Here is a 24,682-nt window from a genome sequence, read left to right as displayed (position 1 = left end):
CCATATTTGAAGCATCATTGACATTGTAGAGATGAAAAACTAAGGAAGTTATACTAGCAAAGTAGCAACAGGAGATTAATTTTTCTTTCCATCCCTCCTGCATCTACGCACAAGAATATGATTTTCAAAAGCAAATGGATTTCAACATGAAGTTGTACCTTAGTGAGAGGTGAACTTAATTTCTGAATGACATCAATTATGTGATCGGACTTCACAGCCTAAAAAGAAGAAAAGGCACAAAAGCAATTTAGTGAATAACCTATAACCTAAAACCTAAACAATTCAAATCGTTAGAGCCTATGCCCAATCTACCTAAAAATCTGCAATTCACCAAATACAATACAAAAAAGACAATACCCATATCTGTTTCTTAACTCGATTAGAGACCGATGGATCCAATCCAGGGAATCTAGCATAATGCACATCAAATTAAAGTGCTATTTCATCCAGAAAATGCAACCAGATCAAAAGCACGCACTAAATCACCCTCTATCTTTCAATTATAATACGAGCATGAAATAAACATCCCACTAAGGAATTGAACTTACCAGAGGAGAATTTCTATCTTCACCAATATAACCTGAAGATGATTAAAAGAATAATCAGAGGTTGCTCATCAGCCACTCATAAATCACAGAAGTTAAATGACCGTATGCTTGAACATTTCACCTGTCAGAAAAACCAAAATCTAATGCAACAGAGATCCAGATGAGTACACTCCTTTTGGGGTGGGCTCTCATTGTTGAGCTCGTTTTCTTGATTGCAAAAGAGGAAGAAGAAAAATATTAATGGATTTCTGATCAAAGACGAATGAAGCCTTATGGTCCAAACTGGAGGAAGAAATTTGACAAGATGCATGTTGGCTGGCTCTGTGATCAAGAAATGCAGAGAGAGATGGATCGGTTTCTGATCAAGATACAGAGAGAGAGAGGAGAAAATCAGTAGATTGTTAATGGGGATGTCTACTTAGAGAGAGAGTAACCTCTGAGTGAGAAAGAGAAAGGAGTTGCAGCCAGGCCTTTTGTGTTTCGCTAGAGCATGTCAAAGCAAAGGGAGAGAGCCGTTGCCTCAGAGGGAGAGAGCCGTTGCCTTTGAGAGAGAAAGAGCCGTTGCCGAGAGAGAGAGAGAGCCGTTGCTTTTGAGAGAGTTGCCTTAGAGAGAGAAAGAGAGTTGCCTTAGAGAGAGAAAGAGACGTTGCCATATAGAGAGAGCCGTTGACATATAAAGAGAACCGTTGCCTCAGAGAGCGAGAGAGCCGTTGCCGTACTTCGGTGGTGTTCTCCAAGTGGAAAATTGCATAAAACCCTAAAAAATAGATGCCATTTTACCCACGTTAATTTTTTTTAGCATAATTTTTCTAAAAATTAAATTTTAAAATAATTTTTTTTTTTTTCACAATTTTTATTTTAATAATTTATTCATAATTTTATCAATTTTCTCATTTTTGGGATTTTAGACCAACTATTTATTGAACTCGGCTCGGCTTTTTCGCGCTAAAATGTCTCGGCTTGGCTCAGCTAACGTCGGCTCGACTTGGCTAACATCGGCTCGACTGGCTAATATCGGCTCGTTGCGGCTAACATTGGCTCGGCTCGGCTCAGGTCAATGAAACTCAACGTTAGATTTAGCTATTATGCAAATATCATAGTTGCTAAGTCTCCGTTCAAAACATGATTTTTTTTAAATCCGTTAAGAATCCTGAGTTTTTTAAAAGATCTTCAAAAAATTGCTTTTTTAATAGTATTGATATAAATTCGTATTTTATCTTTTCTAAAAAATACTTACTCCTTATAACTTTATTATTTATTTATTTAATATTATTCAAAATTGATTTAAAGAAAAATAAAGTTACAATAGGAGTAAATTTAAAATCTTGATTTAACAAAAAATACCATTAAAAGTTCTTTATCTCTATTTAGTTTTTCTCTCTAAGATTTATTTTCTGGTTTCTGGATTTTTCAAACATTTGTTCCAAGAATCTTTGGGTCGAAAGGGAGATATTGGAAAAAAAGCAATTTATTCGTTGCCTCAGGATGTTGTCACACGTTAACTTACCCCGTAAGCAAAATGGTTCAATCGCCTTTGTTTCTCTTATTTTTCTCTCATCTTTGTATTAATTTACTTTGAATTTGTTCTGCATTTCCTCTTAATTCAACTGTCACAACTTGATTTCTTAGTTTTAAGAGAGGCATGAATTGTCATAACATTCCCAACTTCATGTCCCTTTCAATTTTCTTTTCACCAATGATTTGACCCACTTTAGAGAGAGAGATGTTGTTATAGGAGGCTATTGGTAATACTTACTATTTTTTCTCCTTTATCTTCTTCTTCTGATATTGTGCTAAATTGAAACAGAAAATGAGAATGAGAAGAGTTCTTCATATAATTCCTCATATTGGTAATACTCTATGATTTTCCTGTGTGTTTGGATTTGGATGTTTTGGTATTTTTTTAGGATATGTATTGTTGAAGTTATGCTTTCAGGGCTTCTTTTGTGTTTAATTTTCTTTTCCTTTTTTTTTTTTGGTATATGTATTTTTTTAATGAAGATGCCATCTTATGGAGATTCTAGAGTTCTTATAGGGTTTAAAGAATTGAATTGTGTTTCTAGGCCTTATTTTGTATTTTCTAGTGGAATTTTCTTCTTTCTCTCCCCCGCCCCGGCCCCAAGTGGAACGCTTAGCTGTCAGAGACGATTTCGGATCTCAAATGCTTAAATTTTTAATTGATTATCTTGCTCATTTATGCTTTTAAGTGCTTATGATTAGCATTTTTTTTGTTTTGCAGGGAGGGACGCTATATCCTACAAAAGTCAGACTCAAGCTTATGGGAATTCAAAAGAGTTGAAAGGAGGAAGAAGAATCTCAAGACTTGCTACGATTTGAAACTCAAGATCTTGATGACCAAGGTGGATGCAAAAACTTTATATGCGTTTTTTTTTGCTTTCATTCCTTTATTAAAAATTTGGTTTTGGAAGATGAGTTCCTTTTGCTTGTAGTTGCCCTTTTTTTATCTAAGCTAGTTGCTCTCTCTCTCTCTCTCATCACCAGTAAGATGCCCCTAATTGCCCTTTTTCTTTCTAATCTATCCTTTGTTTGCTCTCTCTCTCTCTCTCTCTGAATCTTGTATTTTGTATGCTCTCAGCCTTATTTACCGGGATCGAAATAGTCTCTTTCTCTCTCTCCGAATACCCAATAGGCCATAACTTGTTTTGTTTATTCTCGTATCTTTTACGCTCTGTTTTAGTCTTGCATGCCCATATACAAAATGGATACATATATTTACAAATGTCAAAGCATGGTGTTGCTCCATTCAGAGTGAGATGGAAAGGTATGGGATTCTACTAACCTTTGTTAATCTATTTGTTGAAGCGATTTATTGGTGGTGATGAATCTTTTAGATCTTTTTTTTTTTGAGAGAGATAGCAAGCGCTCAGCTTCAATCTCCACCTCGATCTCTCTATTGAGTGTACGACGCAACATAGTTCCTCGAAGGTAGCCCACATTTATGTCTAGCTAGCCTTCCTAAACCAGAATTGTGACACTGTTTCCATTCAGAGATATGTTGCTGCTTCTCTTGTTCCCACTACACAATATGCATGCCAAACCTGTCCCCACCTGTGCCTATCTTTCGGGATTCCTTCGATTCCGCCCTGCTGCGCGTTTATACATGGAATATGTACTAAAAAGAATTCAAAATGAGTAGTCACTCCAAACATAGAAAATTGAAACAAAACAATGAGCATTAGCAAGAGAAATAATGTTGCTCATTAGCAGCCGCAATGTCAGGATACTAAAGGCTAGCAGGTCTATTGCACAGTAGTATAGATCGATTTTGGCATTACCAAAGAGCATTGCATTTAGCCTAAAGCCTATTGAAAAAAAATTTCCCTTTTTTTTTTTTTTATGATAATGTTAACTAATTTTTTTTCATGGTTCAATCACAAAAAAGTACAAGCATTTTCTTTTGGAGTCCGCATAGCGTGGCTGAACATGGGCCATGTATACCCAATCTGATGGGCATCTCACAATTGTATATAAAATTCACAAACCACTTTGACAAACTTCAGTTGCGAACCAGTAGTTTTATATAGCCAATCTTGGTCCATACCCAAGTCATAAAAAAATTGATTTCTCACTTCAATCATACCTAGCCAGGGGTCATGAAATTGTAGTAAAGAATTGAGGATATTGTTAATTGATGGAGCTTATTATAGTGTCTTTATTGTGGTGTGGCAACCCTAAATTAGTGAGTTTTGTTATCATGGAATGAAACAACATGTTGAAGCCCTTGATAACGATCCACTTCTTGTATTTCCAAAGGGATTTTGTGAATAATGTGTACATAGGTATGTTTAAGATGGTATGTAACTATGGGCATTTGATTTCATTTTAGGTGTACATTAAGAAATAATCAACATCATATGACTCTATTTGTAGACATGAATTTTGTTTTGGTCATTTATAACCTGCTTGTTAGATTTAATCATAAACTGATGAGCAATTGGTAAGATGCATAATAGCTTTTATTTTAGTTGGAATTCTTATTTCCTCTTCCCAAATCTATCTTGATAACTATTGAATTTTTCATTTGGCCCATGGGATCATTGGATCTGGAGTCATTTCATTTTGATTTGTCATATGCATGATGATATTGTGCACCTCATGAGTTTGTCAGTATTTAATCTGCTCATAGAACATGGGAGTAGCTGAATGGATTAGATGAATCAAAGATGCAGTTTTTAGACATGTTTTTGTGCGTGGCTCTACCACTATATCCGATTAATCTGTTGACCCTTCTGACCCGATTAATCTGTTGTTGCTTCTGACACACCAGTAGACAATCTGGCGAGGCTCACCAAGTATGTCATTTTTTGGTGACAAACATGGAGGCATTTACCTATTCACATCTGGAAATCTTTTTTATGTTAGTTTTTCTTATTTTTCTGTTACCTTAATTATGTATAGACACTTTGGTAAAGAATAATATTTATAATTTTAAAATTCATGTTTTATTCTTTTAAGATGTTTAAGATATTAAGAACTTTTTGTGGTAATAATACTAAACTAGAGAGTAATTTTTTGTATTTACCACCAATGATTGAGAGGAAGATAGATTTCTAACCCCTCTCGAGTGGGATCATGAGTTCCCTGGCAGCCACTCTCTAGTGCTTCCCAAGCCCACCTCAAATCATAGACCTATCTTGCTAGATACCCAGTCCCTTCCTCGAGGGCTTAAGCCTTTTCGCTTTGAGCTGTCTTGGCTCTAAGAGCCCGGCTTCCCCTCTCCTACCTGTAACCATTGGGAGTCCTTCTCCCCCCTTGTGAATGGGTGGGCCAATTTTATCTTGTAGAAAAAGCTTCAAATGCTCGAAGTTTTCCTGAAATCATGGAGCTCACAGCTCCTTGGAAACTTATGATACCAAAAAGACTCCCTTTTGAGGTCTATTCAACATTGCGACTTCATTGAAGAACTTTGACATCTCTCCCCTTTTGAGATGGATTCGCGATCCATCCACAAACATGATTACCAATGCCTCCTAAAGAAAGAAGAAATTTATTGGGCTCAGCGGGCCAAAGTCAAATGGCTCAAGCTTGGCAATCAAAATACAATTAACTTCCACAAGATAGCCAACTGTTGAAGAAGGGAGAACTCTATTACCCACTTCAAGTTGGGGGATTGGATTATTGACTATCCCAATCTCATTGAGGCAGCTGTTGTTGAATATTTTTCCAAGCTTTTCTCTTCGCCTTCTGGTCCTAAGCCAGTAATGGTGGACCTCTCATTCTGTTCTATTTCTCCCTTATCTGCAGCCTCTTTGGAAAGCCGTTTTTAAGAGGACAAAGTACTCCAGGCCATTAAAGATCTCAATGGAGACCGGGTCCCCAACCCTGACAGCTTCCCCATAGCCCTCTTTGAAGTCTTTTGGGATACCCTTAGGACTGATATCATGGCTTTCTTTTCTGAATTTCATTTTAGGGCCACTATCCATAGGGCGATGAATGTCACTTTCATTGCCAAGATCCGCAAGAAAGAGGGAGCAGAAGAGCTTAAAGACTTCAGACCCATTAGTCTGATTAATGCTTCCTACAAAATTCTCTTGAGGGCCTGGCTTCTCGCCTTACACGTGTCCTTCGTCAGGTGATCTTATCATCCCAAGGGACCTTTGTGAAGGAACACCAGATTCTCGATGGGGCTCTAATAGCACACGAATGCATACATTCTCGCTGTAGTGCAAAAATCCCAGGCTTGGTAATCAAAAATCTTATGATCATGTGGACTGGGAAATTCTTGATGAGACTTTGTCCAAAATGCCATGTAGTGGAGATGGATCCAACGGTGTATTTCAAAACCCTAATTTTCGGACCTTATTAATGGCACATCTAGAGGTTACTTTCATGCTTCGAGAGGGCTCTGCCAAGGGGACCCCCTTTCACCTTTACTATTTACCATAGTGGCTGAGGTGTTCAGTGCCTCACTATCTATATCAATTATATTATATATTATATAATAATTATGTTATCTCATAGTATTATATAATTTAGGTAATATAATATAGTGAAAAGATATATATTAATATATTATTACTTATTAAATAATATATAATTATTATTTATAAACTAATATATAATAAATAATAATATTATTTATAAAATAATATATAATAAGTAACAATACTATTTATAAAATAATATATAAATTCCTTCTTCTCTTAAGGGGAAAGAGCACTTGTCTTTCAATGAAGTACCGTATTTGATGATAAGAAACAGATATACCGTTTTATTCAATTACTGGTGGTTAGGATAAAGGGAGTAGCATTGAGATCAAGAATGGTTTTGGCTTTAATAAATTTTTTTTTTTTCAGATGAATTGTTTTATGCGGGCCAGAGGTATAAAGCATCAATCTATCTTAAAGAGGGAGGCAAATAGGTGGTTCATTTAAAAACAATTGAAACTAACGATCTAAATGTTTTTTTAATAGAATTATTATTTTTAATTTTTAAAATTTATTTATTTTTTCATATTCATGATCCCCATGTTTTCAAAAATAAATTTATTGAAGCATCCGCATTTCTACATTTGCGGGCTTAACTACATGCTAACCGCATCTATTTTTATATATTTAAATATTTTTATATTTATTTTAATTTTTATCTACCCCTCTATAGCCTTTTTGGCTCATCTTGACTAACTCCGGCTCGGCTATGGCTATGAAGAAAGAGGGAATAAACAGTCTAGTTGAGAGAGAAAATAAAAAGGAAAGAGATGACACATGAGCAAAGAATTGGGATATGGAAACCCTAATTAACTTATAAAAATTTGAAGATTGTCTATTTCTGATTTTTTGACAACAATTTGTAGCCGAAATGAAAAAAAAAGATCGTTTAATTTGGGAATAAAAAATGGACTCCAAAATTTGCCTGATGTTCTAAAATTTCACTGAAATTCCACAATATCGCTATTTCAAAATTTCAATGAATTTCGTAAATTTCAAATTTCCACAAATTTTATTGTGGAAACGTAAATTTATGTTTATGGTTTTTTTTTTTTTTCGTATTTTTCGTATTTTATTTTTTTTCACTATCTCGGCTCGGCTTATATAGGCTTGGCTCGGCTTGGCTTAGCTTACTTCGGCTCTGCTTGGCTTGGACAATATCCGCTCGGCTCAGATAGACTTGTTAGGCTTTCATTGGTTAATTTTGGCAAAAAGCAGTGAAAATTTAATTCAAACAAGCCGTGCCGATATAAACTGCGCTAAGCCGACACAAGCTAAGCCGAGCCTTTTTAAGCCAAGCTGAGCCAAGTATAGCCGAGCTGAGCCGAGTGTAACCGAGCCGAGCCGCGCCGGTGTAGCTGAGCCGAGCCGAGTGTAGCCGAGCCGAGCTTTAACTGTATGAGCCAAAGGAATAAAAATAGGCAAATTTCACATGCCCGACCTCTTTTCTGATCATCTACTGCTCTCCTCTTTCTTTACTCTCTTCTTCCCCACTCACAATCTCTCTCCATCCCCCAAAATCTCTCCATCTTCCTTCTCTTTCAATTTTCTGGGCTCTTCCCCCTCTTATACTATGGCAAAGTCCAACTACCCAGACTAACTTTCATTCTCACCCTATATAGATCCACACATTTTGCAAACCATCTTTCTCTCTCTTACCACAAACCATTTGTTTCTCAACAATCACCGCTCATGGAGGACTGAAGACCCTTTTTGCTGAAAGGCTGCTACATAGGGCATTAAAACTTACTTCGCAAGTTGCTCTAGTGGGAGAAAAGAGAAGCTCTTTTTTGGTTATGGATGTGAAACCTGGCAAGGCCATGTCTGCTTCCTTGGAACTCCTCAATGAAGCATACGATGAATGTAGCAAGGTTTGAGCAGAGTATGCCATGACTTCTTTTTTTTTTGTGAACGATAGAGTATGCCAAGACTTTTCACCTAGGTATTTGCTTTCTCTCTCTCGAATTGCTCTCTCTCCTATTGGAGGGAGGCTTGGGGGTGAAGGAAGTTGGAATGGGTACTCTCTACTCTCTCTATCCAAAAATTTCAGTGGGTACTGTAAATGGGACAGGCTTTTTTAATGTTTCCCTCTTTCTAAATAAACATTTCTCTCTAAACTATTCTGTAGCATTATTTATACTCTCCCTAAAGGAAAAAAGATTTATTGGCTACTTCTCTATTTTTGAACCTGTAATTAGCTACAGTACTCCTCTCTTCCTCTCTCTACTTCTCTTTCTCTCTCTTCTGTTTACAGTAATGTGACAAGTTTAAGATAGAGGTGGACAGTAATGTGACAAAATTTTAAGATAGAGGTGGACAGTCAAACATGCTCAGAAATATGCATATTCAGAATAATTTATAGTTCATATATATTGAAAACTGGTAATGGCTATACTCATATTTCGAAAAATATGAATATCCAGATTTTGTTTTGTCAAACAAAGCCTTAAAGTGTTAAATGAAAAGAAAAGAATCTTGTTTCCCTTTTTTCTGCACCATTTTTATTTAAATGAGAGATAGCAGATAGAGAAGCTCATTGTGAAGGAAATGCTATGGGATATGTTACAGGGAGTGCAAACTCTATGGAAATGATAAGCCGGTAAGAATGTTGGCCATAGCCCTCCAAAAATATTTTCTGTGGGTAAGTCAGTGGGGGAGACTTAACCCTCTAATTCTATTTTTGGACATGCACTTTCTGAGATATTATTACCAGTCGCTTTGCATTTGGTATTATATCTGATATCTGCGATTTGGAGGTGTTTGGATTGAGTTGAGGCACGAGGGAGGTTAATGGTAATCATAATCTCAGAGATTTGCATAAATGTAACCGTGATTTTCAGTTGATGTAAAGTACAAAAGAGAGAGAGAGGATTTTTTAGGAATATTTTTTCGTTAAAAATGGGAGGAATGTGATTGGTGAGTATTTTGATTGGTCGATTATTTAATTGGTTAAAAATGGATTTCAGGAGGGGTGTAAGCGTGAAGTAGTGGAGGGAGAGAAGCCTTGTCCAATGATGCGTCTGTCAACTAAACATTCCAACTGCGAGTGATGTGGTAATTTCTGATTTGTGTTTCTATATATTTGTTGTGAGAGAAAATGTTCTTACTGGATTTTTTTTTTCTTTTTTCTTTTATTTATCAGTATCGAGTGTTCAGCGTGAGGTGGTAATATATGTGCAGGGAACAACGCTGAATTGCTTCTACGAGATCGACCACATTAGGCTGCCTCGTAATTCCCCCATTCACCTCAAGACCATTTGTGTTGTGCAGGTATGGAAACAAACAAAACCCTATTCCCAAATATTCTCAATGACCCCTCGAGTTTTACTTTTGCCGGTCATATTAGATAGTTTCTCAGATATTTGGAATTCTAACAAATTTCTAAAGGTGTTTCTGTTTCCTCTAACCCTACCTCAGTATCACCAAATCTGGTTAAGCCTACAAGTATCAGTTATAAGATAAGATATTCATACCATACTTATAAGAATTAGCCTGAATTACAACTTAGAAAGAAAGAACATGCAATGCACATATGGATTCTCTTATGTACACATAGCAAGGTTAGATGCATCCTAATCTCTCATCACCATCTTTTCTTTCTAGATAAAATTTTAGAGAGAAATTTATGGGATTTTGAGAGTAAGACTGCTCCATACAACTGGGTTTGTTGCATTCCAACTAAACTCAATAAACTTATTCACGAAACACAAGAACTGAATATATGAAATTTTTGCACTATAAATGAGGTTCAACAAAGCCTCAACAAGGATGCACACCCTGAAGATATGCCATGCAAAACAAAGGTCAACTCGTATTGTGTCATTTCTCTTGCCTCGCCTCTTTTGGACTATCTGGATTTGATGGTTTCATGAATTTTACATCTATTAATTCTTCTGTCTAGTTCACGGCATTGGTTCTATCAGATTTTGGCCTGCCTTAGTCCCAGGGTACAACAAGGGTACATTAAAGAATGAAAAAAACATAAGAATTATATAAACTTGTGGGATCAATTTATGTATATGTAATTTGGATATGCTTTACAATGGTTTGTGAGTTTATATTGTCAAATGCCCTATTTTTGCATTTTTTTGTTGGATTTTTTTGGAATCTCCAACCTTAAACCATATTTTGTAATCCAACTTGTTATATTCTTTTGAGCTTATTTGGATTCCTTACATGTTGTTTTTAGTTTTGTTTCGGGTTTAAATATTTTGTTTTATTTATTAGCATTTTAAAGAAATCTTTTTTTTAAGGGGCTTTTGGGTGGTCATGCACAGACCTAGTCCACTCAGCCTCGCACTTGGCTGAGTTACTCGGACTGCTTCTAAGGCCCAAGCAATGTGGAATAAGACTGCTTAGTATTAACCATGAGTGTCTGTCACACACACAGACATGGCCATGGTGTAAATGCTCATACATGAACCCATTCATTTCTTTAACATTGGGAAATTTTGGTAGTTTACTCATGAATATTATTTTTAATAGATTATTCACATAACATAGCGTAGAAGCTTGTGAACAAATGAGGCATGTGATGATTTTTTCTTTTTTGTCTTTTCTACGTACTTGCTGAACATCTATGGGGATAAAAATATTTTAAGATCCTTAACTAACTCTTTTTTTTTTTTTTTGCTTTTTTTTTTTTTTTTGATGGTTTGAGTGTTTGAGAAAGGCATAAACCAATTTTGAAAGATATTCCCTTTAATAAAATATTTGTTGGAAAATTCATCAGAGTTTTCCACAGTATTTTCAGCACACATCTAAATGCTTTTATTTTCATAAAAGATTCCCTATTATGGCATCATATTCTATGTATCTATTCCGATAATGGGGACCAAGTTTTACTAACTTCTTTTCTCTTTTTCAAGACTACACATGAAATTGCATTTCCATTAGAAATTTATCAACCGAAAGACGATGCCTTTTTTCATCATACTACCAAGCAAATTTTCAACAAATTGTTGAGTGACCAATCTGACATGATAATGAGGCAGTGTTGAGCCAAAAAAAAACCATCCAGAAGGTAGACACACAATACCTAAAGCTTTCAATTTCAGTCACATGGGCCTACTGCTCTTTCCTACAATCACTTAGTGCATATCATCCGGATCCTCCGTAATTATCAGAAACTCTTTTTGTCAATGGCACTCACGCACAAGTGCCACCACAACTCAAAACTGTCACTGCAGTGTCATTTATGCTACCATTCCCCATACCCTCACCTCTCACTCACTGGCGTCTAAAACTCTCACCCAAGAGGGTCATAAACATCATCAGTCAAATGAGGTTCAACAACGCCTCAACAAGGATGCACACCCTGAAGAGATGCCATGCAAAACAAAGGTCAACTCGTATTGACAACACCAATATGTCATTTCTCGTCTCCCCTTTTTTGAACTGTCTGGATTTGATGGTTTCATGAATTTTACATCTATTAATTCTTCTTTCTAGTTCATGGCATTGGTTCTATTAGATTTTGGCCTGCGTTAGTTCCAAGGTACAACAAGGGTACATTAAAGAACGAAACAAACATGAGAATTATATAAACTTGTGGGATCAATTTATGTATATGTAATTTGGATATGCTTTACAATGGTTTGTGACTTTTTATTGTCAAATGCCCTGTTTTTGTAATTTTTTTGTTGGATTTTCTGGAATCTCCAACCCTAAACCATATTTTGTAATCCAATTTGTTATAGTCTTTTGAGCTTATTTGGATTCCTTACATGTTGTTTTTAGTTTTGTTTCAGGTTTAAATATTTTATTTTATTTATTAGCATTTTAAAGAAATATTTTTTTCAAGGGGCTTTTGGGTCATGCACAGACCTAGTCCACTCAGCCTCGCACTTGGCTGAGTTACTCGGGCTGCTTCTAAGGCCCAAGCAATGTGGAATAACACTGCTTAGTATTAACCATGAATGTCTGTCACACACACAGACATGGCCATTGTGTAAATGCTCATACATGAACCCATTCATTTCTTTAACATTGGGAAATTTGGTAGTTTACTCATGAATATTATTTTTAATGGATTATTCACATAACATAGCGTAGAAGCTTGTGAACAAATGAGGCATGTGATGATTTTTTCTTTTTTCTTTTTTTTCTTTTCTACGTACTTGCTGAACATCTATGGGGATAAAAATATTTTAAGATCCTTACTAACTTCTTTTCTTTTTTTTTTTTCTTATTTTTCTATTTTTTGATGGTTCGAGTGTTTGAAAAAAGCATAATCCAAGTTTGAAAGATATTCCCTTTAATGAAATATCTGTTGTAAACCTGAGACCTGCCATGAATGATGAGGTTTGGTGCATTGGCCGAAAAATGGTGATAACAAAGATGGCAGAGGTCAAGGAGGTAGGACATGAAACCTTGTGAGATCGAGGCATTTTTCTAGAACTTGAGAAGAGCTTAGGGTAATTTGGGATCTGATTTGGTAACAGATGGAGAACCTTGCATATGTATATCATCTGTAGTCCACTTTGCCTTGTACTTGGTCGAGTTAGCCCAAGCAAAGTGTTATAACATCGCTCAGTATTAACCATGAATGTCTGTCATGCATGAAGCCATTCATTTATTTAACATTGGGAAATTGTGGCAGTTTCCTCATGAATATTATTTTTAATAGATTTTTCACATGACACAACATAGAAGCTTATGGACAAATGAGGCATGTGATGAACTTTTTTTTTTAACAAACTTGTTAAACCTCTATGGGGACGAAAATATTTTAAGATCCTTAACTAACTCTATTTTTTTTCTTATTTTTTTATTTTTTTATGTGTCGAGTGATTGAAAAAAGTATAAACCAATTTAGAAAGATATTTGTTATAAACCTGAGACCTGCCATGAACAATTTGGTTTGGTGCATTGGCCGAAAACTGGTGATTATAGAGATGGTAGAGGTCAAGGAGGTAGGACACGAAACCTTGTGAGATCGACGCTTTTTTTAGCACTAGAGAAGAGCTCGAGGGACTTTGGGATCTGATTTGTTAACAAATGGAGAGCCTATGCTTGGATGGTTTTTAACCTCCGCATCTTTATGTTTTCTCACCACAATCTTCTTTATATCTATGCTGTTATAGGTTTCCTCATTGTTTTTGTTTGTTATATGTCTTCCATTTTTTTCTATTATAATTGAATTTTCACTATGAGCGCATCGTATTTTTTTTACGCTTTTATGATTCACCTGATTTGATCCTTTCTTGTCACGTGTTTTGTATATTGGGTTTAAAATTTCTTCAGAAGGTCCTGGGAGAAATGCTCAACAATTTATGCTCTAAACTCTTGGACTATAGAACTGAATTTACAATTTATAAAAAAACTTTCTTCTTAGAGACTTTTTTTTTTCTCTTGACAATCCAATTTTTTCCCTCTAAACCCATTTTCTATCTCTTCTGGGTTGGATGCCTTAATTGCGTTTTTCTTTTACTCCACATATGTCCCCTCTATTTGAGGCTGCCTCCAAACCCTAGATTTATTACCCTAAGGTCGTCGGCATAGGACATTGATAGATTGGTATCGATGGATGCCTTAATTTCATTTTTCTCTATTCTTCTTTTTTCTTGTTATTTTTACCTTTGGTAGAGGTGATATTGATAGATAAAATGAAAGTAGACGTTGATGGTAATGGTAATGGTTTGACCTGGACACATGGTTTGGAGTTACTCTTTTCTTTTTTACCTATCTGTCATCTTTTCCTATTAGATAAGGGCAAACTTTCTCTGCGTCCCCTACAGCATAAAACTTATATACCTTTCCTTATCCAACCGTCCATCCTAAATGGACGGTTGAGATGGCCCTAATCACAGTGTCACATTACATCTCTAAGAGAAAATATTCGTAGCACTATTATAATTGTAGATATGGCTATGATTGCAGAAAAATGCCACATGAGAAGTTTATTTCTGGCAGGCAAGGATGAGAGATCCTAAAGATTCTTACCAGAGGCATTTCAAATGCCATAAAGTCTCCAAGAAGTTTCTTTGAAACAAACACCATAAACATATTTGACAGGTAGCTGCTTTTTTGTCGATTCATTATTTCGGAATTTGATGTGGTCTTTAGATTTGTTTTTGAATCATTCTATTGATTTGGTGATTTAACATCGGGTTTTGGAGAGGGTGTTTAAAATTGTTTTGTGGGCTCTTAGTAGAATTCCAATATTTCCCTGACAGCTTCCATTCCAAGTTATATATGAAAGAATAATAAGAAAAACATGGCTACCAACACTGTAACAAGCGTCCGCTTCAGATCTGTTTCTAAAATGTTGGATAGTCTACGTTTGTTTTTAAAAAAAATTATTTCAAATGTATATAAATATAAAAACAATGCTTTGAAAGCATGTGATTTGAAATAATGGGGGAAAAAATGTGAAGAGAAAAGATTGAAACCTGGGATATTTGATATAAGATAAAAGATAAATGAAACTAGGACTTAGGATATCGCATTGCTACCCAAAAATAACTAGCCACTTTGCTAAGCCAAATCTGTGTATGTGTGTGTATGAGAGAGAGAGAGAGAGAGAGAGGACACCCTTGCATGGGAAGCTAAAAGGTGGATATAATTAGGATAAAAAATACCTTCCATGGATATATTTTGCACTTTCATCATCCAAATGAAAATTTAATTGTTAACTAACTATAAATGCAACTGAAGTTAAATAAACATTTAGGGAAGGCCCGAATGTTTAGTAGGCTTTGTAACAAGTAAGTGATTCTCAAGCAATATGTTAATAAGGTGCATATTTTAGTCCACATAAGCCTCCCAATATCCATGATATCTTTACACATGAACCCAAACTTTGCTCTCTCTCTACAGGTTTCATATTTGTCACAATCTTTCAACTCCTTGTTGTTTGCCATCATCACTTCCAAAATAAACAAAGAACCGGAGAAAAGATCTATAAATCGTTATCAAGAATAATATAAACACCAACATTCTAAATAAATGATGGGCTACAAGACTTGGATGAGCGTCCAGGGTTCTGGGCTCATGTAGACACTAAGAATGTGACACATGTCTAACACTACAAAAACTAAAATACTTTCATTGCTTAAAATCCCACCTCCCGACCCGTCGAATATATATATGAATGTGTTGTATCTAGAAGGGGCTAAGTTGCGTTTCTGACATGTATATTGGTGTATGACACTGACACTCGTACCCATATCCTTGTAACATAGATGATGGAGCTTTCTTATTTCTTAAAACAAATGGAAGAGCACCTTGATATTTTTCAAGAAACAAAAATATTTGTTGAGGGAAAGTAATTTATTTGGAAGAAAGCATAGACCTATCTTGGGCATCTTACAAATGGTTTTGTGAAGAACTCATTGCTTAAAGTAAGAACTATAGCCGCTTCATGAAACAGAGAGAAGCAACACCCTTGCAGTGATGTTCTTCAGAATCCATAGTTAACATGTTAGTCAAGTGCCATTATTTGAATTATGCAAAACAAGATAGAAAATCTAGGAGCGGTAGCAGTGCTAGTATTAGGTATCCTGCTCTAACAGGAAATTGTGGCTGTTGTATTTCAAAAACCATACAACAACTAGTTTTCAAATCAAGAACTATGCTCTTACAGGATATTTAGCTGTTTCAAACCTCCTAAAAAAGCAAGGCACCTACTCATTTTCTGAAACTACAAGTGACAACCAAGAGTTTTTCGATAATATAATGCAGCAAATTGGAAATTTAAACTCATTTTCACGTAGAAAGAGTAATAAATTACTATATTTTTACAAGTAAGCTCTAATCAATTGCTTTTGAGAAATCAAATTGGCGGTCTGCATCTACTACCCAGCTGGTAAACCATGTAGTTGTATGGAAACCTTCTTTGGATATCCCCATATTGTATAGAAATCCTACATCTATATCATAACAATGAGGAAAGTAACACTTTGAAGAAGGTTCTTCCAAAAACTGGTCATGATTCTTATTTGATGGTCACTAATTTTCTCTGAAAGCAAATGGGCACAACTAGCCGCTGGACGAAGATTGACTCCCAAAACAGATATCCTTTTTCTTATATATTCCAGCCAATTGCCGAAAAGAACGGGGTTCCTAAATGAAATATCTTCGACAAATAATGCAAGAAATAAATGAATCTTTTTTTAAAAAAATAATAATAAAAAGAAGAAGGAAAAACCAGCCTTGAAATGAAGCAATTCATTCCTACAGGGAACTTAAAATTCTGGTTCATTTCACTTGAACTATGAACTATGCACATTTCACATTAACTGTGAACTGTGCACAATAAATTATGTATAATTTAATAGTGCTCTAAATGAACATTCAGATATTTCTGTATTACATGTCCATGCATATGCTTATGTGTGCAATGATCCTATGATTTCATAGAATGCTAATTCTCTATCTGTGTATCGTTCACAGGACATATACAACAGATACAAGAACCAGATTGTAAAGGATCAAAGGTATTTGTATACTAAAGAATAGGGGATTACTCATGTAAGATTTCCATTGGCAAAGATGATGACGGCATGTTGCAAAGGCAACACCTCTCAGGCTGCAATTGTCTCTTGGTCCATTATGTTGTTGAGTGTGGCAGCACCTTAAGGTAAAGTTTGCAAGCACAATTTTAATATGAAATAAAGAATGCAGTGAATTACCGAAACCAATAATACTGACAAAGTTATCTTCACATGCATTCCCTAGTTAATTATTGGGTGACAAACTGAATTTGCCAACCATTGGCAAGACCACATAAATGTTTCTCAATGGCAAGGTAAGAAACACCCCCTAAAGTCTACACATTATTCAAGTCCAAATCATCAACTGCAATAGTTAAGTTAGACGTTATATGCGCAAGGGGGATGTAAATTGATAGTATTCAATAAATACATCTATACATGTAATGTTAAATATTGTCTGCTTATCATGTTAAATGTGTTAGAAAACCAAATGAGCTCCCATTAAAGATAGCCTTCAATAGTTTAATAGTGATTATGTATGGAACTCTAGGCCCCTGCAAGGTCCCCTGAGCACTGGGCCCTCTAGCACTATTACAACACAATTGTTTGATGAACTTTCATCGTGCAAGAACAATTTGAGGGTGGACCAATGCAACCCATGGAAAAAGCATTCTGCCATTACTGACCTGGTTATAGTATAAAAACTCGACATTCCTCTTAACTTGATGGTGAAGCATTTCAACAGATTGCTATGAAAGGAAGGGTCCATAGCTAATGGATTATGGATGATTGCAGTACTTCATGAACCCACATCTTGAAAGGGAGCCATGCCTCAGCAGTTAGAACTCACTGCAAAATAAATTCTTTCACCTTTGTATATGATATTCCATCATTTCACAGAGACAATCAGGTATGTTGTCACTTGATGAGTTCTTTTGTGCTTTGAATGGATACAAGTTGTATCATAGCATACTGCCTAAACTTTTCAAGATGAATATTATAGTTTCTACTGTTCCAAGATGAGTTGAATCTGTAAGCTGAGGGAAACCATTATATTCTTACTAAATGTATTTACTTTGCCTTAAGCTTTCTATCATCTTCCCAGTGGCAGCTGACCGAGTCTCGGATGCAAACAAAGTTTTCTTTAGGCATGTTGTTTGATTCGAGGTTTAGGATGGAACTGTCCAATGATGAAATTCGAGACCTGATAATCCTGCTTTAACCCCTCAATCCAAATTTCCTTCCTCACCATGGCAGGGACAAGATGGTGTAGGTGCCAGCTAAATTAGGATTCTTTTTGGCAGAAAATATTTCTATGAGATGCTTTGGCCAAGTGATCTTCCCCTGCCATGGCCAGCGAGGTATGGATCTCCCCAGCCCGGCCCAAAACCTACCTTCTAGATTGGTTATTGATTAGTAAAAAGGCTCTCATGGTGGACCACATCCAGCCTGGGGGAATACACTTCACTAACATATACAAATGTATCATACAAAACTGGAGACTGGAGACTAAACTGGTGTTTGAATATTTTTGAGCCCACCAAATCTCTTGAGGTGTCTTCCCAACATGTATGGCATTGAAGCCAATGCTATCGTGGATAGCCTCACCAAAGAGGGAGCTTCCCAAACAAATCTTGTAACCTTGGTCTAGTGGGCAGTCCCTTTTTGTTTATTTTTTGTACAATTTTGTCTCTGTTCTTTATTAATTAACTGTTTAAGAGGTCTGGTTTTACACTTGTTATAAGTAATCCGAAAGAGTAAATAAAGAAAAAACGAAGTATTTTCTTTCCTTGTGGAACTTGCATAATATCTACAGTTGAATTTATCATTTGCCTGTTGTTCATGAAAATGGGAATCGATTTTGAAATAGTATTAATTTCTGGAAGTAAATCTTAGGTTTTGTAAAGAAATATTGATTTTACTTCTGGGAATAATCCCAGGAAAAAAAAAGCAAAGCAAAGCCTCTAACATAGTTTGGAAGTAAAAAGATGCATTTTATCTGTTAGCAAAATGGCTAGAACTCCTTGAATATTTTGAGACCCTCATTTCTAGTAGACAAGCATTAAAATAATTAGTTTGTGTATTTTTCTTATCAGTGGATGGAGGCCAAAATCTATGCAGTGATTATCTACGTGACCAGTAATTTCCAAGATGCTTTTCTTTTTTTCTCAAAACAGCTTTTCCTAGATATATTTGACACTCAAGTTATCCTTGATTCTGTTGTAAGTATCTATACTACCAAGACTCTCGTAGCTACTTTGTTAGCTGTCCAACTTCATATACCTCCTTATGAAGAGTATTTTCGTTCACTACATTTTTGATATACCACAACATTGGTGTTGTTTTCTTGTCTTTCAAATTATCTTTATTTGAAAATGATATTCTTTATGAGCATTGTATGCTACAAACATGTCATGTTCATATTTTGCCTCTTTTTTTTTCGGTAACCTTAATCAAAGTCCTTTTATGGTGTATCTGCAGTGTCCTATTTAGTACCCTTTCTTGGCTATTTTCAAGGGAGAGAAAAGGCAAAGGGATAAATGAATGAAGAATTATTTAGAGATGTACTAGTTGGAGAGTACTACATGCACTGGTCCAGTGAAAGCAACCGCCAAAATAGGAAGGATAAACAAAATTTCATACGCCGCACTTGCATTTCCTATGGTTTATGTCTGCTCTTTTTTTTTGCCTTGTAATTGTAGGCGTGATATGTTATGTGATATGTTATGTTAGTAAGCATTGTTAAATTAGGAGAGCTGCATATTCTTTTCTTTTTTATTTTATTTTTATTAAAAATAATTATGGATGTCATGGTGAAGACTCTCGCTTTTTCTCTCTCTCTATCTCTCTCTCTCTCTCTTTCTCATGGTTTAGGCCTCTGGGCATTTGGCCATCTGCTGTAGTACTCATTTTGAAAGTCTTTTATATTGTGAAATACACATTTGCTAACTTGCAAAAAAAATGTTGTAGTACTCATTTTGAAATTCTTTTATATTGTGAAATACACATTTGCTAACTTGCAAAAAAAATGCAATCTGTATATGGTATCTAAACTTTTCTATTTTTTCTTCATTAATGGACGTTCATGTCTTAAAAAATCTGATCTCATATTGTAATGTGTAGACATGTGAAATGGATTGCTTGAGCAATGTAGCTGCAATGCGTGATATAGTTTTTCTAGTGGATTTCCTGGCTCGAATGCTCCTATTCCACCTGGTGCTAGCTTTGGTTATCATCCTAGAGGTTGGGGCAAGCCTCCTGTTGATGAAGTAAGCTTCCTATTATTCTTGCATTCACGCTATCGTAGTCTTTATAACATTTTGTATGGATTCTTCTTCTGTGCGATTGTTTATTCTTTTGTGACCGCTTCTGTGAAATTTTTTTTCTGTAGTTCGGACGCCCACTATATGGGAACGTTTTTAGTATCCAACAACAAGAACAACCAATTATGAGGTATGAAGATATGCATATGGGAAAGCCTTCTATGTAACCCCACCCACATATATAACATATGTGACCCCTGATCTTAGCCATCAGATCTAAGTAGATCTATTTTATTTAGGTTCGCCCTAGTTTATGATGGAACACTCAAAATGCCATCCAAAAATATTTTGTAAAAAAAAATAAAAAATAAAACGGCATTTCGCATGACATTGTGGCATGAACAATTGTAGCCATCAATTTTGAATCAAACAGTTTAGAAGTGGGGTCACGTATAACTGCTATGTTGTTCGGGTCACACAAAAAGCTTTTTGTATCCATTTTACCCTTGGTTTGTTGAATTAATAGAATAAATCTTTTGTTTTATTATAATAAACTTCATGCGCCGGCAATTAAATCTTCCTTTGTTGGAAAATGACTTTCCATGTTATGGTTTTCTTGGTTTTCTTAGTTTTCTTAATGATGGCGATATCATTATTGTCTCATTATGCATTTTCCTTTGATTGCAAGAGGAACTTGTTGATAACAGTAAGCATTGGGATGACTTGGAGGAAGAGGAGGAACAAATGGAAGAAGAGGAATTGGAGGCCGGTATTCAATCAGTTGCCAGCATCTCTCTCTCTCACTCTCTCTCTCTCTATAAGAGGAAGCGCAAGATGTAGGAAAAAGGAAGGGAAGGCAAAGAAGAAGGATTTCAAGTTTTAGGCACAAAGCTATACATCAAATTTGCATAGCATGAATGCTCCCCCTCCCCCATTGGATATATTCTGTTTGGTTAATATATTGTGAACTGTGAAATTTGAAGGATCTGACACATTGAAAGTTCTTATTGACATGTAAAATGTGAAGTGCTTTTGTCGCCATCTTGGTTCAATTAATGAATGGACAGGGCAACTAGTTGTACTATTGAGGTAGGAGTGATGTTTAAAGGGAATTTGATTAGTGAATCCATTTTGAGTTCATCGATGAACTTAACTGGGCCTGCACTTGGTGGAGAGTTAGAAGTGGTTTTATTTTCTCTAGGGAACCCATGACCTATAAAGCATGAATTTCTCAAGGTTCGCCTGTGTGATGTTCTTGTTTTTATGTTTTGTTTCTTCTTTTGTGTCGACGAGCCACAAACACGATCTAAAGGAGCATTATTGTCAGCATAAGAAATGTCTGTTGTTGGCTTGAAATAACTGGGTGCGTGCCATAGTTAGCGATCCAAGGAATAATAAAATATCGGCATATCAAAATTTTGGTAATAAATCTGTTTTATTTAAAAAGGACAGAGGAAAAAATCGGTTAAAAAATATGGATCACCAACTAAAAAAGGTCACTTATAGAATCGTGAATATTTGGGATTTTGGTTAAAAAAATGTAGTGAAAAAAATAAGATATGCAAAGATCATAGTTTGTAAGTCTCCCATTTAAAACACGATTTTTTCAATAAATCTCCGATTTTTTAAAATCTGTTAAAAACTCTGAGTTTTTTAAAAGATCTTCAAAAAATCGGTTTTTTTTAATAGTGCGGATATAAATTTGCATTTTATCTTTTCTAAAAAAAACTTATTCCCTGTAACTTTATTTATTTATTAATTTAATATTATTGAAATTTGGTGTAAAGATAAGTAATGTAACAATGAGTAAATTAAAAATCTTGATTTAACAAAAAATACTTTTTCATTTTGTACATATTTAAATAACTTTTTTAGTTTTAAGTTTAACAACTTTTATATTAATAATTTTTTCACAATTTTATCGATTTTTAGAACTCGGCTCGGCTTTTATCCGCGCTAAAATGAGCTCGGCGCGGCTCTATTTTATCTCGGCTCGGCTCGGCTCGGCTATTATCATCTCGGCTTGGCTAACGTCGGCTCAGCTCAGCTAATATTGGCTCGGCTCGGCTAACATTGTCTCGGCTAGGCCAGAGAAACTCTATTATATTTAAATGAACTTTAGATATTTTAGCTGAGCCGAGCTTAGCTGAGCCGACTTAAGCTGAGCTGAGCCGTTTTAAGCCGAGCCAAGCTACGAGCTGAACTTTTATCGACGCAACCCTAATATCCACGAAAACAGGAAAATTTTAGCTAGAAGAGTGCTTCCATGGGCTTCTTCTGGTTTTCTGGGTTTTCAAATTGAGGGGAAGAATTGGAGAAGAGAGGGATGCCATGCGTCCGTCGACTGCGAATCCTCATCTTCTTTCGGAAAGTGTGCCCGAGTCTCTTGCTACCCTAGTTTTACCCTATTCCATTATCACCCAAGACCCCTTTGCCATCCTTCACTCGTTGCCCCAATTCACGGCTCTGGTTTTGCTCGGGTACTCATATTTTGGTAAACTTCTAGCAAAATGCAGCGCAGACAGCTTCCCCAAGCTTCAAATTCTACTCCGAAGATGGAGGATTGGGGTCAGTTTTCGTCTCCTTGCTTTCCCTGTGAACGAAGATGAACTGCAGTTGCAGTTAATATTTAATGTTTGGACTGAATTGATAGTTTGCATGCTTCAATATTATAATGCACTAACCATGGTATTGTTGGACCAAACCATGTGAATTATGAACGTTTGTTGCCATTGGATGTGTAAGATTATGTGTGTGCTCATGAGTGTTCCATGCTGATAGACATCAATATTGTGTTAGAAGGCTTATCATCTTGAAATAGGGGGTTTAGAGTAAAAATAGTCTGCCCTTGGGAAGAAGATGAAACATAAAACTAGGTGATGAATGAAACTTTTCTCAATAATGCATATTTACCTTCGAAAATATTCCTTTCTATAAGTCTTTTGTGGCATGCAATGAGAAACAGAGCATCCACATATGAACTTATGCAAAAATAGGCCTCACTGGTTCCATGTGGATATGTTATTTGTTGATATGGGAGATGGAACCTTTATTCTTCCTTGTTGCTTATCCAAATCAGACCTCATAAGGGTGATATCTATCAACTTTAGAGTAGTATTTGTTTAAGTCTCTAGGACTGACAACATCTCTGTTAATTTTCAGTGGTTGTACCTTTTAAAAATCACAAGCCTCTGCCATTTATTGGTCTTTCTTTTAATAGAGATACTAGACTATAATGAATGTTTCTTCATGGAGAAAAAAGGACTATGAACTATAGCTTCATAGAGCTATGAGCTATCCTTGGATGCGTTTGGTTCTGAGTTAGCCAACTCATCTGCCACTGCATTTACCTTCTGAAAAATGTATTTAACAAGCTATTGAGAACTGGTCTTAGTTCTGCTAGTACTTTAGAAACTACTGATGTCTTTCCAAATTTTCTAGATCACAGTGGTAGTATCGAACTTTATAAAACTGATGGCTCATCTGCAGTTACCCCCATCTTACTACTGTTTTTGTTGGGTTTTGTGTGTGTGTGTGTGCGTGAGTGTGTAGAGAGAGAGTGGATATTGGTAAGGGCAAATGTTGAGAAAAGGGGAGAGAGAGAGAGAGAGAGGTACTCTATGAAGTAGAATGGGAGAGAATTTATGTATAACTATGTTTTCATAGGAGTTTGTCAAAAAAAATGCTATCTTTAGAGAGAGAATCTTAGTAATAGCATAGATAAACTTATGAGATGAGAGGTTCTTCTTTTGGAGTGAGGTTTAGGAAAGGGGAGATAGAATCAATGTCTAAGAGATAGAATATAGAAGAGAGTAGGTGAGACTTAGGTTGAAGCTGATTTCTAAAGGACTTTAATTATATTTAGAGATGAGAGCGAGAAAGAGAGAGAGAGGGAGAGGGAGGAAAGAGACAAATTGAAAGGACGAGCCCTTGTGATGTAAAATGGAGAGATTTTAGGGAAAGGGAGAAGTGATGGGTGCAATACATTTGTTGGTTAGGAACTAAAGTCGAGTGCGGTAAGTTAGAAATTTTAGTTTACATTGGTCATCTTTTGGGAGATTTAATTTGAATCAGAATACACACGCATTTCCAAGTTAACTAGTATCTAAGAAAAATATATTATCTTTTTATTTTTTATCAAAACTCCTCTAATGGTAACACTCGTCAAACTGCAAAAGGCCTTGCAATAGACGAATGCACAAATTAAAGAGGCTTAGTACATACTCCTTGTTTTTAAAATTGGCTTAGATTTATTGCCTTTGCATTTTTCCTGGTTGATGATCAGTTATTCTTTCTTTTGTTTGTGACTAAGTAGATAGGAAAATGTGGATCATAAAGGATGGGAATTTTATTTTTTTCCATGGTTTCTCAGGAAATGAATGTAGAACCCTTGAGAGCCTCAAGTTTAGCAACTGGTTTAGACAATAATGTACTTATGTCTTGGTTTAAACACATGCCCATTCTTTAGATATATTTGATTGTGAAGG

At 35.7% G+C, this 24,682-nt stretch overlaps 3 long non-coding RNA genes across 80 annotated transcripts in view; all 3 read left to right on the top strand.

Moving 5' to 3' along the window:
• Nucleotides 1-2,038: 2,038 nt before the first annotated feature.
• LOC110008406 (uncharacterized) lies at nucleotides 2,039-3,635 on the top strand. The gene is made up of 3 exons (XR_002283283.2): nucleotides 2,039-2,058; nucleotides 2,788-2,908; nucleotides 3,247-3,635. It is a non-coding gene; the product is annotated as an uncharacterized LOC110008406 (long non-coding RNA).
• Nucleotides 3,636-7,914: 4,279 nt separating this feature from the next.
• On the top strand, nucleotides 7,915-21,279 carry LOC110008405 (uncharacterized). 49 transcript variants are annotated; one of them, XR_016042396.1, is made up of 10 exons: nucleotides 7,947-8,367; nucleotides 9,065-9,095; nucleotides 9,463-9,550; nucleotides 9,677-9,766; nucleotides 14,378-14,512; nucleotides 16,892-18,293; nucleotides 19,414-19,596; nucleotides 20,056-20,201; nucleotides 20,324-20,385; nucleotides 20,884-21,279. It is a non-coding gene; the product is annotated as an uncharacterized LOC110008405 (long non-coding RNA). The 49 variants fall into 49 exon arrangements; XR_016042414.1 differs by having other exon boundaries at nucleotides 9,639-9,766; XR_016042429.1 differs by having other exon boundaries at nucleotides 9,065-9,137; nucleotides 16,892-17,078; nucleotides 20,903-21,279.
• Nucleotides 21,280-22,406: 1,127 nt separating this feature from the next.
• The window catches only part of LOC105421675 (uncharacterized), a 91,266-nt gene continuing 88,990 nt past the window's right edge, over nucleotides 22,407-24,682 (top strand). For 20 of the 30 annotated variants that reach the window (XR_016042458.1, XR_016042447.1, XR_016042454.1 and 17 more), the window contains exon 1: nucleotides 22,407-22,763. This is a non-coding gene — a long non-coding RNA (uncharacterized LOC105421675). The remainder of the gene's footprint in view (nucleotides 22,764-24,682) is intronic. The other 10 variants (XR_016042457.1, XR_016042451.1, XR_016042445.1 and 7 more) reach the window with 1 other exon arrangement.

The sequence above is a fragment of the Amborella trichopoda genome, chromosome 10, assembly GCF_054954075.1.
Source record: "Amborella trichopoda isolate Santa Cruz 75 chromosome 10, AtrichopodaSantaCruz75HAP2 v2.0, whole genome shotgun sequence".
Lineage (NCBI taxonomy): Eukaryota > Viridiplantae > Streptophyta > Magnoliopsida > Amborellales > Amborellaceae > Amborella > Amborella trichopoda.
The sequence above is the reverse complement of the archived record's forward strand: the minus strand, read 5'-3'. Positions and strand labels throughout refer to the sequence as shown.